General features: G+C 34.2%; 1 protein-coding gene across 10 annotated transcripts in view; it reads right to left on the minus strand.

Moving 5' to 3' along the window:
- Nucleotides 1-17609, minus strand: part of LOC105217179 (uncharacterized) — a 263745-nt gene that overhangs the window by 95446 nt on the left and 150690 nt on the right. For 3 of the 10 annotated variants that reach the window (XM_054226883.1, XM_054226899.1, XM_054226901.1), the window contains one exon: nt 17376-17453. The exons of 5 other annotated variants lie outside the window; for them this stretch is intronic. The gene's annotated coding sequence lies outside the window, so the exon portion shown is untranslated. Of the gene's footprint in view, nt 1-7212; nt 7812-9248; nt 9432-17375; nt 17454-17609 lie in introns of those variants that run through there. 2 more of the 10 variants (XM_054226898.1, XM_054226910.1) reach the window with 2 other exon arrangements.

The raw sequence follows: 17609 nt of genomic DNA on the forward strand, positions 1-17609 counted from the left end.
CACGCCTACTTCCTATATATCAGAACCAGACGATATGAATCGTTTACTTTACAATATATAAAGTAAACACTATCGAAGATATCGGTGCAGAACTTTGCACAAACACTATGTTTATAATGTGGCAGCCTCATTCTAAAAATCGCCGAAATCGGACCATGGGTTTTTAAGGCCCCATATATCGAACACCGAGGACATCGGTGCTTCTAACCTAACATTATGGTTTTCAACTTTCAATGGACTTTATACAATATATATGACGAATATGAGAGTCAAATTGTGTATTATATAATATAAATAAAGTTAAATAAATAAATTGCGAGAGTATAAAATGTTCGGTTACACCCGAACTTAGTCCTTCCTTACTTGTTTATATTTTTTTCGCTTTTACAATGTCTGTCAATCGAAGTGCTATGACTTGAAATTATTTTTATGAAAGTAATTTTAAAACTTGGATCGAGGTAGAAAGCGTGTAAGCAGAGATTTTTATCTTATCTTTTAAAGCATACTGAGAGGTTTATTTCGTAACTGAATGCTTAAAACCCCCCAATGGGTTTTGATTTCGGCTCTCGGTAAATCGTTTCATTAGATACGTCTGTTATAGTAAGACGACTTAGATGATTAGAACTTGCAAATGTGTTAAGAATTTACCTCCACTTAGGTCTCTTCCAAGAATGTAAATCTTTTTATACTCTCGCAACAAAATTTGCTAAGAGAGTATTATAGCTTTGTTCACATAACGGTGGTTTGTAAGTCATAAAACTAAATGAGTTAGATATAGGGTTATATATGTCAAAACAAGTAAGGAAAGACTAAGTTCGGGTGCAACCGAACGTTTTATACTCTCGCAATTTATTGATCTAATTTTATTAAGATAACACACAATTATTCGGCATAAAGTCCAATAGAATAGCGAAAATCATCATATATGGGATATGAGGGCTGATGTAATTCCTAAACCGATTTCACTTATTTTCCCACCAAAAACCTATAATTAGGAATATGGGAGCTAGGAAATGTTACGACCCGATTTTAATAATTTTTGGAACAGGGACACACTATTAGAAGAAAACAATTTCCTCTGAATTACATTAAATTATCTGAGAGATTTACCCATATTTTCGGGTAAAATTTACCTTAGGCGTTGAGTGTACCACGTTCGATATCTGGGGCCTTGAAAAGTTATAGTCCCTTTCGACAATTTCTTCACAAGTGAAGCCAGAGACGATATGCACTATTTGTGTAAAGTTTTATTTCGCTATCTTCATTGGTTCCTTAAGTACACATTATAAAGTGAAGGGACCAGATGGAATTCAAAATTGAGGTACATGGGAAGTAGTCGTGGTTGTGAAAAGATTCACCCATTTTTCATCCGTGTTATCAGAGTGTCAAGAAAATATTATACACCGAATTTCATTAAAATCTTTTGACCCATAGGTGGGCGATGCCACACCAGTTTTCCATTTTGTAAAATAGTCTGAGTGCAGCCTCTTTCTGCTATTTCTTCTGTAAAATTTAGTGTTTTTGACGTTCGTTAGTGAGTTTACCCACTTTTAGTAATTTTCAACCTAACCTTTGTATGGGAGGTGTGCGTGGTTAATATCCGATTTAAACTATTTTCATATACAAAAAACCTATTTGGGGGCAAGGTCACGCCCACTTCCCCAAAAAAATTACATCCAAATATGGCCCCTCCTAGTGCGCGAGCATTTAAATTCATATCAGCTGATCGTTCATCGAGTATCCGGCAGTGCGAAGGGCAAAAAAAGGTTGCTCAATAAAAATTTTAATTGATAAATTAATTTGGCTGTCTAAAAACGCTAATAAGGAAGTTCTCAATTTGTGTAAAAAACAGGGTTGCCAACTGTTTCAATATATTTATTTTAATAAACAAGTTAAAAAAGTAAGGCATCGGAGTATCTTAAGAGTTTTTAAAATGTAACTGGCAACTATTTGAACCATTTTATATATTGATGTAAATAATAAACTAATTTAGTATTTTGATAACATTAAAAAAGAAAGTTTCTGAAAATTAAATAAAAAAGTTTGCATAGCTTTGCACAATTTTAATCACATTATTACAAAATAAAGTTAATTAGTTGACATTTGCAATTAGAAATGAAAGCTTTACTGCAAAATTATGAACACATTGAAATAGAATTCTAAAAGAAAATATACCGCTTTTATACCGCTGCATAAAAGATAAATATTTGTAAAGAGGAATGAGAAATGTTTATATTAAACGAAAATTGTATTCAGTTTGCTGTGGAAGATTTTTCAGCTTTGTATGCCAACCGCACATGCGCCACCTGAGTGGCTTTAATGAACTGCACACAAATGCGCACGTGTGCCTGAGAATGCTTACAATTTCAACGCTAAAGCCAAATATATATATAACACACCTATACATAGTTTGATTACTTTTTTCAAACTCAAAGAAATGTGTGCGGTGTGTAAAAATGCGCTTGAGTATGTAAACATCAACTTTTTCTAATTATTTATCTGTCGGGCATATAAGCGCAGGTTTTTTGCTTTGAAACACTCATCTTTCGGCTTGTCTCTTGTTTATTGCTGCCTGCCATATGCAACTAACTGTATGCATATGTTCACTTCTATGTATGTGTGTGTGCGTCTGTTTTCACCATATGCGCACATTATTTCTTTATATAATTTTATTTGGAGAAGATTCTATGCCATTGCATAGCTGCAGGCGTTTGTTAGAGGTTACCAGTTTGTTTTGGTGTGTGTTTGTATGTGTGCGGTTTGGAGAGCGGTGTGCACTCAACTACGTGTAAATCTGGGGGGGTTATTTGTGTGTACCGTTACATAATTGTAAACTTATGGTTTAATGAGAATTTTGCGAGTATAATTATGGCATGGCGCTGAACTTTATATTTAAAAGCAGTTAAATTCTAAATTACTGTGGAATATTGTAAGGTATATAAAACAAGGTGGCAACTCTGTTTCAAAAAAAAAAAGAAAAATATTAATGCTTGGCTGTTCGCTATGTGTATTGTCTGAGATTTGGCACTCTGAAGCCCAAGTAACGTGCGAAATGAAGTGACTTAGATTCATTAGAATACCCGAAACCAGTTGGGTTTTTCAGTAAAACTGCTATCTTCGATAGTTCTGAGCAGAAATCATGATTTTAAATACTTTTTTATAGATGTCATAACCTCGCTCATATTATATTCCTGGGTACTTTCTTCGAAAAGAGTGTTCAAGTTATCTTCAGCAGTAATATACTAAAGGGTTAAAGTTTTAAATTAAATTTATTTGTGAAAATTTTACTTTTTTATTATTTTAAAGGCAAATATATAATTTGTTTATAATACTTTCAATCTCTAGTATGCTCTAAAATCAATTTTAGATATATTTAAGAAAATTATATTTTTTTGTTAGATTCACCAAGGTTCTCTATATCTATAACTATATGTTCACTTAATTTGGCTAAGATATCACAAATATTAACTGATCTATAAGGTATTTTTGAAAAACCCATAATTAGGCATATAGGACCTAGGAGAAGTTATGACTCGACTCATTATTAGAAGAAAAAGATTCCCTGTGAAATAAATTAAAATATCTGAGAGATTTACGGATATTTTCGGTTAAAAATTCCCCTAGGCACTGAGTTCTTCATATTCGATATACGCTGCATTGAAAAGTTACAGTCCGATTTCGAAAATGTCTCCACGTATATTGTCACAGCTCAAATTTTGTTGCAAACCGATTGCGCCCATATTCCTCTGCCTCATCATACCGAATTTATTTATTTATTATATACCGAATTTCAATAAAATCGGTCAAGTGGTTTTTGACCCATAAGTGAGCGACGCCTCTGGTGCTTTCCGTTAATGAGTTAACGCACTTTTAGTAATTTTCAACCTAACCTTTGTACGGTAGGTGAGCGTGGTTATTAACCCAATTCAGCCATTTTTATGGCGTGTAATGGGTTTATATAAGTTTATTAGTTTGCGAGATATGTATATCCAAAAAAATTACATCGAGATATGCCCCTTCCTAGTGCGAACCTTTACTCCAAATTTTACTTTTATAAATTTATTTATGGCTAAGTTATGACACTTTATGTGTTTTCAGTTTTCGTAATTTTTTGGGCGTGGTAGCGGTCCGATTTCGCCCATTTACGAAAGCAGTTTCATCTAGATATCTTAATTTATACTCAAATTATCGCTTGCACTGGACGGAGAGACAGACATCCGGATTTCAACTCTACTCGTCACTCTGATCATTTATATGTATATGACTCTATATCTAATTCTTTTATTTCTGGGTGACAGAGACAACCGTTATGTGAACAAAACTACTATACACTCTTTGCTCCTTTTTGCGAAATTATAAAAATTATAATCTTATTTATAAAACAAATAATTTATATAGGAGCATTACTATATTTACGCTCCAGTATATTTTAGCAAAAAATAGAACTCTTTATTTCTAAATAGAATTTGTATTATATGATTTTATATGATGTTTCGAGTAATATGATCATAAAGTATTAAAAATATATAAATTTAACTATAAAAGCAAGATTTCAAGCTCCAACATAATTTTATAGCAATAAGAAATAAAAATGGCAAACCACTGCTTTTGTATGCGACCAATTTCAAGCGCCTGCAAAGTTACAAATGTTCACCCTCTCAATTATGCCAACATTTGGAAAATATTTTATTGTGTGCCGCACAAAGAAATACTAGTTAAAATTAATGTACAACAAATTGGAATGCAACAAGTTTTAAATTCCTCATTACAACCGCTTTTCAGACTTTTAATTTTCATGCTGCTTTATTTTTGCCTGCCAAAGGACCTACCCACACAACTATCAAATACAAATTGTGAGCAATAATGCATATACAAACATACTGCTATACATATGTATATAGAGCACGAAAACACAAAAACACCCACACGCCCGCCCTCTTATTACCATCGAAACTTTAACTATTGCCTGCAAGCGCGCGCACGCAAACTTTTGCCCACAACTACTCAGAAATGAAATGGCAATAACATGGCAACAATAACTATAACACTGAGAGTGAGAAAAAAGTTACTTTACAGTCGTTAAATGAGAAAAAAGGGATAGATAGGAGGCAGAAGACAACGAACCCACCGCCAAAATTTTTAGGCGCCATTTTTACAACCGATTTCATTGTGCCACTAACCAACTGCTTGCTGCTGCTGCTGTAACGTCGAATAGTTTGTACAAGTAAACTTGTTGATAACTTTTATGTGCGCGCTTTTTTGTGGTTGCCAGTATTTGGAATGAGCGTTGTTGCTGCTGCTGCTATTGGTGTTGTTGTTGAGCAGTGAAAAAAACGCTAAATTGCATTAAGTATAATTTTCAGCGCAGCTGTTTCTTTCCTTTCTTTGGCAGCTTGCCAGTTTACTGCATTTATTAGCGTTTGCTGTTTTTGTTGTTATTTCGTTGGTTTGCATGCCTTGAAAGATGCTAATCTGAGCGATTTAAATATTTCAGAAATTTTAGCATTTGAAGTTGAAGTATTTAAGCAGTTACTCTGAACTGAAACTTCTTCCGGCTCGGTAGTAAACTTGTTCGAGTGCAACGAAATTATGTAACGCAACAAAATTGCGTCACGCTTGCAGAACCACTAGAGTAGCCACTCGAATGGAAATTTCAATATGAGGGATGGATAAAGAAAGAATACAGGTCCCATAGGGGTCCACTAGCTACATTCACACATCATAACACTTCATAGAAACCCTCAAAGGAGCAGTCCCCTTCTCTATTGCTATACCTCTCAATTAGATACAAATGTCGCATGTATTGAATGTATTAAATCTTGAGCATAACAAGTGAGCTTTAACAGCATATATGTTAATCACCATGGAACTGATTGCAATGGGATAATAATCACGTCCACCCCCTTTACGGTTAGAAGCATTAAGTAGTGAAGAAGGTTCAACAACGCCCATGTAATACCGATTCGTTCACTTTACTATATATAAATGAAGCGCTAGAGAATATATCCGAACAAACTTTGCGCAACGACATCGGGGTATAACTTTTCAAGCCTGGAAAACGAAGCAAAGAAAAGGTCTAGTGGTGAACTAGAGCAAAACGAAGTACCTCCTGTTAGGAGACCACGTCACTGTTGGCAGTTATAACTTCGAAATAATAAAAGGCTCCGTCAACAACAACGTCAGCCACCCAATCAACCGGACGGCCAACAGGTGCTATCACGGGCTCAGTAGGCAATTGAAAAGCGGAGCCCTCTATCGCAAAACTAAATTAACGCTCTATAAGTCACTCATCATACAAGTCCTGATGTATGGTGCGGAAGCAAGCACGGTGACCAACAAAGATGAGCATTCCTTAGGAACGTTCGAGAGATAAAGTCCTCCGAGGGATTTATGGCTCGCTACGCGTGGGCGTAGGTGAGTACCGGATTCGTTGGAATGACGAGCAGTATGAGCTCTTCGGCGATATGGTTATAGTGGGCCTATACAAAAATGATGAATATTACATTTTAATGTTTTGAATCTTCTTCTCAATAAACAAGCACCATCCTCGCATGTCAGACTTTTAATTTAACTTTTCACAACTTTTCAAAAGTGAACAAAATCCAATTAAATTCACTTTTAACCTCGACATTAAAATTTGTATGGCTTGAGAAGGCTGTGAGTGAAAACTTCTCTCAAATATCTATTTAAAAGAACTTGTACAATAAATACAAAATATTGTAACTGTCCAGCGTGTGTGATTGACGCTGTGACGGCGGCGTCTACCTTCAGCTAAGCTCATTATTTATTTAGGCAGTGGCAGACGACTTAACAGCCACGAGATTGGATTTGTCGTTGAATTTGGAGATTCGCTCGCTGGTATGCGGGCGGTAAGCGCTTTACGAAGACGCAAATACACACGCCTGAAGGTAGTTAATTTTTCGCGGTATTTTACAAGAAAGTTACAAGGTTAAGGGTAATATAAGCGACTTTCGCGGATGTGTGTGTGCTGTTGTGGGTGTTAGTAAACATTAAAAGCGTTACTCGAAAATTTTTTATTGCAGATGTGTACGCATTTACGGATAGCTTAAGTAAATAAAAAATTAATTAACATTCGGCGAAAGGTGGTATTTACACACGAAGTTACGCCTCGAGTAATTCCTATCAACGGAAATTCGTGCGACTGTGTGTGGAGCAAGTTAATATACAAATTGGGAATCCAGTTAATCTTACCTTATGAATTTGCTAGCTTAAGATGTTCATTACCGTATGAGGTTTTGATGGTGCTGTCCTAAATAACTTTTCCATACAGGCCTGGATAGAGTGTTGTGCGTACGTACACTTTAAAAATGAATGAAGCTTCATGTTTTGCTTTCGGTTATTAAAATTGTTCACTTTTTGGAAGGACTTCACATATCAAAAGATGCCAATTGTACACACCCATTATGGAAGACAACGCGGATTGTCCAATGATACCTCAATTGGACTCCAAATTACCGCACGTCAGACGTTGTCCCAGCATAAAATAGATTTGTGTTAAAGAAACCTACTGTTGTTAGTGAAGGGTAAAAAGCTAGTTTGTGAATACAAACTTCATCCAGCTGAACTATCCCAGAAAGAGAAATAGCGAAACGAATTTCGACTCTTTGTTTCTCAAATGCCGACATCAAAGACTTAAGTATCGAGCATTCCATGTTTAATAAACCGAACTCTGCTGAGATTAGAATGGACCTCGATCACTCAACCAACCTCAAATATTGGTATAGAGATGTTTCAATTATAGTATTCTAATAGAAAGTTTAGAAATATATGGCCTTTGATGCTCTAGTCGGAGTACCATAAAAGAATAGACAATATTTTCAAAAGGTAGTTCTAGAGGTTATGTCTATCATAATCTCAGTTTCTGGACTAACCAAATGTAATGTTACTTTTAGAATCGGATGATGGGGAAATACAGTTAGACTATGATAGACAATCCGTTGTGAAGCAAGAATCACTAGAAAGTGAGATCCAAGACATATTTGTCTCGCAAAGGCTGGACATTATAGAAGAAATCGATGAGATGATTCGACCTCGCATCAAGAGTATTAGAAGTTCATTTGATTTTTGTCGAAGAATGGCTAACCAACTGGCGTATAAATGTAAATGAACAAAAGTGCAAGCATGTTACATTTTCCCTAAGACCAAAAACGTGCCCGGCAGTTAAAATGAACAATATTTTAGTGCCCCAAGCGACTGAAGTAACATATCTTGGTATTCACTTAGATAGAAGGCTCACGTGGAGAAAACACATATCGAGCAAAATAACCTGCATGAAGATAAGAGCAGCAAAGTTAAATTGGCTTCTAAACAAAAAATCAAAACTTAGCCTAGACAGCAAAGTTCTGTTATATAACGCGATAATAAAACCGATTTGGATGTACGGCATTCAACTGTGGGGTACGACCTGTGCAACCAATATCGATATAATTCAGAGATTTCAATCAAAAAGCTTAGAACAATCACGTGCTCACCATGGCACATGCGTAATGCAAATATCCGTAAAGATCTTGGTATTCTCATGGTAAAGAAAGAAGTAGAGAACAGAAGACACAAATATTTATCCAAACTCCGAGATCACCCAAACCCATTGGCTAACGCTTTAGAACATTCTTGCAATCAATCACGTCTAAAAAGAAGAGATATGCCAGCACACTGAAGAGCAACGTTTCACCAAAACAACTCAATCACTTGGTTGAGCTTGTCTAGTTTTAATTAGAATTAAGATGTAATAACTTATTGTTAGGCTCCAAAGAGCAGATTCAATAAATAAACAAATATTGAAAAAAAATTATTCGACCTCGTCCTAGCATACGATAAGAGTTTTATTCTGATAGCGTGGATCCTATGGGACAATACGACCAAGGAGAAATGAACTTTGGTAAAGGCGAAGAGTTTCCTATTTCGATTCACCCTTGGCCAGAGGTCTAGTTATAAGTCACTTTATTGGATATTTCAGAAGGTTTTTTCGTATAAAAAATATTTTACAAAATTTTTGGAATTTCCGTGTTTCGAATATGAATCACACCTCAGCTGTTAATTTTTATTTTATTTTATAATTCATTTAATTTTGTTCTATATCTAAAACGTATTAGTAATTATTTTATTCAACTTTAAATGAAATTAGAACTTTCTCTTTTTCGTTACTATTGTTCATACAACATTTAATATTATTGTTTTAAACTTTAATTAGTACACAGATGCTATAAGCATTTTAAAAACAATTTCACCTCTCGCCACAACACAAATCATTAAATTTTATCTGCCACTTTAATCACTTGTTGTTTACATTCACGCTTTCGGTCCGTCCGTAGAAAAAACACTTAACCTCCAAACTCTTCGAACAACGCCAACTCACTGAATGGCAATAATTTACTTGCATGTGAGCATTTTGCACTGTCGTCTTTGTTTGCGCTCACATTGCGGCGAGAGAGCGAAATTTTGTTTGAGCGATGTAAACAAAACATGCGCAGTGAAAATTTCTGTGCAATCTATGGAACATTTTGTTGGAATATACCATATACGTAAAATATAGGGTCTTTAACGAGCGTTTGCTGTAATTCTCTAATTTTTTGGTATGAACTTGAATATATAATTATAAAAGATATTAATTGTAAATGTAATTTATTAGGGCTGCCAACTCTTAACCAGTACTTTTCAGTCAGACTGTTCCTCTGAGGCTTTCAGTGCATGAAATTAAATCGAAAATATATAAAATAAAAAAATAAATAAAAGATAGGGTTGCCACCAAATTATTATTTGAATTAATTTTAGAAAATAATTAAGTATGCTTTTAAATTGAAATACTATAATAACTGTGAATTATTAATGAAAACAATGTGTTTTTATAGCAAACTAATTTTGATAAGAGTTGCCATATTTTATTTTGTGATACTTTTTTTATTGAAAAAATATGTTATGTGCTAAATATAACTAGCACTTATTCAACTCAAAACAGCTGTAATTTTTCACAATTATGGTAATAAGTCTGTAATATACATAGTACAGATGTTACTTTTTTGCTATTCTCCTCTCCCATAACAAAAAGTTACTCATACGCCACGTAAGCTACAAAAATTTTCATAAAATAAAACGCCGCGCCGTCTTTTCATAAATATAAAAACAACTACAACAAAAACTAAAAAACCCATCTTATCGATGTGCCAATGTGAGTGTGTGAGCTAACACATCAGTCCGCTACTTTAAACAAACGCCAACTGCATTGTGTCCAACAACGCTGTATATGCTGTGTGCCTCCATTTTTTGTCAGCATTTGACAGGTAAACATTTCATTTCGCCACATTTTGTTGCAATCGCATGATTATGACTCGCAGCGCAGCACCCACCGCCCTCTACCACTAGGGGAGTGAGTAACGGCGAACATGCAAATGGCAAGCGTAAAATGAATGCCAGGGCAATGCTATGGAAATTTGAATTTGTCTGTTGGTGCGAAAATGCTAATGTAGTCAACAGCAAAAGTGTGGGCGTAGAAATTATTTACTCGCCAAAAGGTAAACAATTGTGCATATAAGTGGAGGGAAAATGTTAGTGTTTTCGAGTCAGTCTTTGGGGGCAAACTGTTGTTTCGTGAGAAATAATTTTTATTTAATTGTTTATACAAATTTTAATCAATTTTAAATTAGCCAAACTGACAAGCAGTTCGTACAGTCAGCAGATTTCTGCCACTTGGGGGTTTATTGAAGGCTGTTGTTGTGTTTTGTTTGGCAGTTTGCCTTGTTTGGTCAACGAATTTTTACAACTGCTCTTCTTATGTCAACCTTAGCTATTTATTGACTTACCTACCAATTGCATGATTGATTGCACTTATTCGTTCTTTAGAGGCAGAAAACGCCATGCATAGTCTGGGGAACCTACTTACATATGCATTTTCACATAATTTCGATGAAATCGAACTTTTTTCTTTTGGATGTTTTTATATTCTCGCAACAAAAGTTGCTAAGAGAGTATTCTAGTTTTGTTCACATAACGGTTATTTGTAAGTCCTGAAACTAAACAAGTTAGATATAGGGTTATATATATCAAAATGATCAGGATGACGAGACGAGTTCCGAATGTCTGTCTGTCCGTCCGTTAGTAACATGTGTAACTTGGTACACATGTTCCTTGGGACCGTGAGGAGGTTGGTATTGAATGGGCGAAATCAGACCATTGCTAGGCCCACAAAATGGCGAAACCCGAAAACTTATAAAGTGCCAAGACTAAGACATAAATAAAGTTATAAAGGTAAAATTTCGTACAAAGGATCGCACTATGAAGGGGCATATTTGGATGATTATTTTTTGGGAAAATGGGCATGGACCCGCCCTCTATTAAGTTTTTTGTACGTATCTCGTAAACTACTAAATCTATATCAACCAGACTCTCTAGAGTCCTTTCTTTTAGCCACTTCCTTGTACAGACTAAAATTGGAGGAAATCGGAAACAACATGCATTTTGAAATAGTAACTTGATTTCCTGGATAACCATTGAAATCGATTTCAGAATAGAACAGGATTATTTAGCTGATCCCTAATGTACGTCCGTTGTTTGTTGTTTCATTACATTTTCTCTTTAAGTATCTTTATTCTGGGGTGGAAAATACAAGTCGGAGCAGCACAGCATTTTTAGGTTAAAATTTAATATCGGTAAATATATCGATACTTTGGGTTGAAAGAATTCACGAAAATGGAAAATCGATTTATATCGATTAATATATCGGTAATTTTTACTTGGAAATTACAAATTATATAATAATTTATTTGGGTTAAGGCTGTTATTTTTATTTATTTTGAATAAAAGCTATAAACTGTCCATTTTAATGAAAATACTGTGTAATGACAGTTTTTATGCTAACTAAAGTATATAAATGTGTTCAATAATAAAATGCGACGTCAAAATTAAAACTATTTAATTAATTGAATACTCTGCTAAAGCCAATTTTCACACAAATTTCTTTAGAATTACATAATATAAAGATGTATATGCTGCATCGTTGCATTTATTCACATATTTGCTGTGATATATTTATAGAAATCATTACAAAGAAATTATAAATAATCCATATTAAATTTGTTTTTGTACAATCACATTCCAATGAATTTGCGAGTTTGCAAAAAATGAGCATATATGCTTGAAATGTTAATACAAAATGCAGATTATAGTATAAAGTCATGTCATTTGTTTATTAAATGAATATGTTGCAAAAATATTTTAAATTTTTTCCCAATTTATCTGCACTTCAACCTTTTCTAGCACAGCACACACGGCGTATACGTAACATTTTAACGTGATACATATTATACAGACATATTTATCTAGTACCTTTATGGTTATTATTATTATTATTATTTCTAATTAATTTTAACTTAAATAAAGGGTGATTTTTTAAGAGCTTGATAACTTTTTTTAAAAAAAAAACGCATCTCATCGGTTCTTTATTTGAAACGTTAGATTGGTTCATGACATTTACTTTTTGAAGATAATTTCATTTAAATGTTGACCGCGGCTGCGTCTTAGGTGGTCCATTCGGAAAGTCCAATTTTGGGCAACTTTTTCGAGCATTTCGGCCGGAATAGCCCGAATTTCTTCGGAAATGTTGTCTTCCAAAGCTGGAATAGTTGCTGGCTTATTTCTGTAGACTTTAGACTTGACGTAGCCCCACAAAAAATAGTCTAAAGGCGTTAAATCGCATGATCTTGGTGGCCAACTTACGGGTCCATTTCTTGAGATGAATTGTTCTCCGAAGTTTTCCCTCAAAATGGCCATAGAATCGCGAGCTGTGTGGCATGTAGCGCCATCTTGTTGAAACCACATGTCAACCAAGTTCAGTTCTTCCATTTTTGGCAACAAAAAGTTTGTTAGCATCGAACGATAGCGATCGCCATTCACCGTAACGTTGCGTCCAACAGCATCTTTGAAAAAATACGGTCCAATGATTCCACCAGCGTACAAACCACACCAAACAGTGCATTTTTCGGGATGCATGGGCAGTTCTTGAACGGCTTCTGGTTGCTCTTCACCCCAAATGCGGCAATTTTGCTTATTTACGTAGCCATTCAACCAGAAATGAGCCTCATCGCTGAACAAAATTTGTCGATAAAAAAGCGGATTTCACATTTCGAACCGAACACTGATTTTGGTAATAAAATTCAATGATTTGCAAGCGTTGCTCGTTAGTAAGTCTATTCATGATGAAATGTCAAAGCATACTGAGCATCTTTCTCTTTGACACCATGTCTGAAATCCCACGTGATCTGTCAAATACTAATGCATGAAAATCCTAACCTCAAAAAAATCACCCGTTATATTGTTATAACATGAACACCTAACTGTTGTTGGTACCTATTTGTATGTGTGTGCCTTATAGAAAGCTTGCTTGCTTTTTGTGTGGCGAATCACGCAAGGATGTTTAACATAAATATTTATACTCAAGGCAAGCATGAAAATGAGCATATTAAGTTTTAACGTAGTACTCAATTTACATATGTACTTACATATGTATATGTATTAATTGTATTCATATTAATATATCATATTTAAAGTGAAATTTATAGGATTACGCAATTTACTTAATCAATATAAGTTACTTTAAAGTGATTAAATTTTATAGCTAAAAATTTTTTTTTGATGATAAGTTGTAAGGTTTAGAATAACTGAGTGGTAAAATATTAAAAAAAAAATTCCGAGTGGTAATTTTTACTATTAGCAAAGCTAACGAGATGCAGACTTGTCTCATTAGAGATAATGCTCTTTCGGAAGCTTCGAGGACATTTTAAACATTGACCATGGAAAAATATTACCATAATATGACCACCCTGTTTCCAAAGGTTAGGTTAGGTTCAAAGGTTTACCTTCGCGACAGGTTTCGCGATGGATCCCACTTAGACAACTAAATCATTCAATGACCAAAATAACCATCAGTTAATACGGTGGGTCAACTGTTTCACAAGTTCATAAAATATAAAAAATGTCTACAAAAAATTACTGAGGTTTTTTGGAAAGGAAATCAATTAGCGAGCAATAACTTCTTACTCGCTGTTATAGAACCTACCACAGCATTAAATATTCCTCACAACGAAATCTCCACCAGCTAAACGCAATTTGTACGAACAAACTAAACTTGTGCACTTGTACTTCATTCGGTTGCCATTGATAAATGGTTTTCAATCGCCATTAATATTCTCGTCCATTCGCCAGGTATTGAGTGCAGCTAAGGAATAAAAATCGGCGCACATCATTTTTCATATATCACACATATTTGTGTACTCGCGCACACACTGTGTTTGTGTGAGTAACCCCGTGACCGTGCACTTGGTGGAAACCGTACTTGAAGTATGTATCGTGCTAGGCCCCGCAGTTCTGAAAGTAATGGTTTTCAAAAGAAAAAAACACGGAACCTTTTTGACATATCGATACCAACGCAATCAATCACACACTCTCCACTCTCTGCAAAATTTATGAGGCGTCAATATGTTGATTTGCAGTGTAAATTGCTCGTCGATCTTGTACTGGAAAGTACTGTACTGTTGTTGTTGAGAATCGTAAACCACGACGGAATACTAGAAAATCTCTGAAGAATATATTTGAGAACTGTAAAAGTAAGTTGGGGACCTCAGGACTGTTAATCCGTCGATCTTCGGAGACTTCAACGTGGATAGTTTGGTTTCTGAAGTTGTATCTTTATAAGACAGAAGTGATTCAAAAAATAACATGTCTTTGACATTTTGCTTTGACAAAAAAAATTTCTCGAAGTCATATAGACTTTAATTTAGAGATTTAAGATTCCAAACTTCGTTGGGATCAGAAAGTATTCCAGGAAGGAGCCAAATAGGATGATATTACCTATCTTAGTTTCAGCTTGGAGAATTCCCTGTACTTAAGTTTTAGAACCCCATAAGTTGATTTTACATATGTTTTTTCACTGAAAATTAAAGTTAACCTTCTACTTAATAAAATTCCTAGCCACAAAACTAGTTGAAGTTTAACTTTCTTGCAATTTCCTGCCGCATCTGCTGGCAAGTTCGAAAATAAAACAATTTCTCAACACATAATTTGCACCGTTAACTTTGCTCGACTCGCACATTGTTTGCGAGCGCCAACTTGAGGTGCGGTGGATGCAAATAGGTGAAGTGAAGTAAAAGTATTTTAGTTAGCATGAAAATTTTGCAGTTCACAGGTTTTTACACTTTCAGCTGCTTACATACAAATAAAACAAGTTGTAGTAATACTTACACAACGCTACAAGCATAACGGTACATATTACTTGTGCACTATTTATTTGTGAATGAAGTAAATTGTGTAGAATGCAAGACTTTTGAGAAACTCTTTGAATTTTTTACTTGTAAAATCTTAAATTCTACTTATTTCTTTATGAATTGTGCAGAAATGTTTACGAAGCATGAAAAAATAGGTTATAGTTTGAAGAATTTTCTACGCTGTACCAGGAAAATTTTTAATAAAGACAATATTCACGAGTTTTGTTCACGTGAACGAGAGAAATTGTACAAATATTAACACCTTATATTGGGTTTAAGAAATATCAGAAAGCATAATAAATTAAACTCCGGGTTCAAGTTTGAAATGAAGTCAAACAATTGACAGTTGTTCTTGACCAATAGAAGGTTGTAGTGTACATGTTTTTATTTTAATTAAGAGTTTTTGTGCTTCACCAATCCTATGCAAACTATGGTAAATGCATATAGTACCTATATGTAAGAAAATATATATGCACTGCCCTATTTACCCACGCATTGTTGAGGTTAACCTGCTTTCGGAGCGTACAAAATGTTTCCTCCAATGATGTCATGACAACTAAACACAACAATTGCAAGGGCGCAAACTGATACATGAAAACATATATGTATACATGCGTTCCCAAGCATATGAATTTGTGTAATGAAATTCATAAAAAAATAATCGATTGACATTATAATATTTGAATTTTAATCAAAATACTAATTTGTGCTGGAAACCGCCTTTGTAGCTTTTCTTACATACAAACACACATGTACATATATTTATTTTGTATGATTTTTCTTTTTTTACATATTTTATTTTACTTTTCACTAATTTACAAAGCGATTGACTTACCATGTGAGAAAACATTAACACACACCCTTTTCTGAAACCTACTTTCACTTTTATTCCTTCCTTTCGCTTGTTCTTTCTATCGATTGCGTGATACGATATGCAACTAGGAAATCGCTTTGCTCTTTCTTTTTCATAAGCAACATATGACCTACACATGGCAATTAGTTCTGAGGAAGGAAATTAGAGCACTGGGTTAATGTTAGGAACAATCATGTTATGTACACATTCAACAGTTTGACATTAAATTCAATGGATTGTTTAGAAATCTATTATCGATTATTAAAATGAAGCTGACCCTCATTAGATATAATGCTAAACACAAACACAAAACATGTTCTTATGACTTACGATCTATTAAACTATGCCTTGATCTCCGTCGGCCACTAAGGAGTCCGATGAAGTTTTCACACTCAGGTTACCATTTCTTTAGTTATAATAGTTTCAATCGATTCTTATTTTAACTCTGAAACAGTTTTATTCAGCGAACAAACTATAGCCAGATTTAATGTTCGAAAGACATTTATATAGGAGCTAATTTATCAATTAACTGTCCGTTGCTTAAAACGCTAATTTATTCTTAATCTTTAAAACTTCATTTTTCTACATAAATTTTAATTGAATTTTAATCAACTTGAAAATAAAATGCAACTCTGCGACGAAGACCGTATTTGTAATTATATATACGCTCTTTGTCTGTGAATTGTTATTCGCGCTACACGACGGTAGATGTCGCTGCTGGAAATAAATAAAAAATAGCGATCAGCTAATGAAACGTACCAACTTTTTATGAAAATCACAAACAAAAATGAGTAACAGCTGATGGATTTTCGAGTAGCCGGCACTGTGAAGGCCCAACTGGTTTCTCAATCAAAATTTTAATTGATCAATTAATTTGGATGTGTAAAAAGGCTATGTGATAAAATTATAATAATTTAATCATCGCTCTCGCATAATAAAGTGAAAACTGCAAGAGTGTGACCTTTGACACTATGAAAGAGATAGTGTAATTGTAATTAATTCAGTACTTCATTCAATATATACTAAACCAATATCAAATGTTCCGTTAATCAACATTCAACTTTCATACTTCCAAATAAATCTCATCTCAAAATTTCCCCTTTAGCCTTTTGAGCCGCATTAATTAAATTGTGCTGTTGCTTTAATTATATTAGCATACATTCTGTGACACTCATACATAATCATGCACTTAAAGTATCAATTAATAACAGCAATTAATTTAAACTATTTAAATATTAATAAACACTTACTTGATTGGCATAGGTATTTAGGCAAATAAAACCATTGATTTGCGGGGTAATTTTGTTTCTCGAACTCTATGTAATAATCTGTAAAAAATAATACAAGACAAATATTTAATCAATATGTATATTGCGGTTGAAATTTTAAAGATATTTTGTCCACATACATATCATATTTTTGGGAGAGGTTAAACAACATACATTGACTAGAACAAACCAAGAGAATAAGATCAAGAGTTTGAG

This window comes from Zeugodacus cucurbitae, chromosome 2, assembly GCF_028554725.1.
Source record: "Zeugodacus cucurbitae isolate PBARC_wt_2022May chromosome 2, idZeuCucr1.2, whole genome shotgun sequence".
NCBI lineage: Eukaryota > Metazoa > Arthropoda > Insecta > Diptera > Tephritidae > Zeugodacus > Zeugodacus cucurbitae.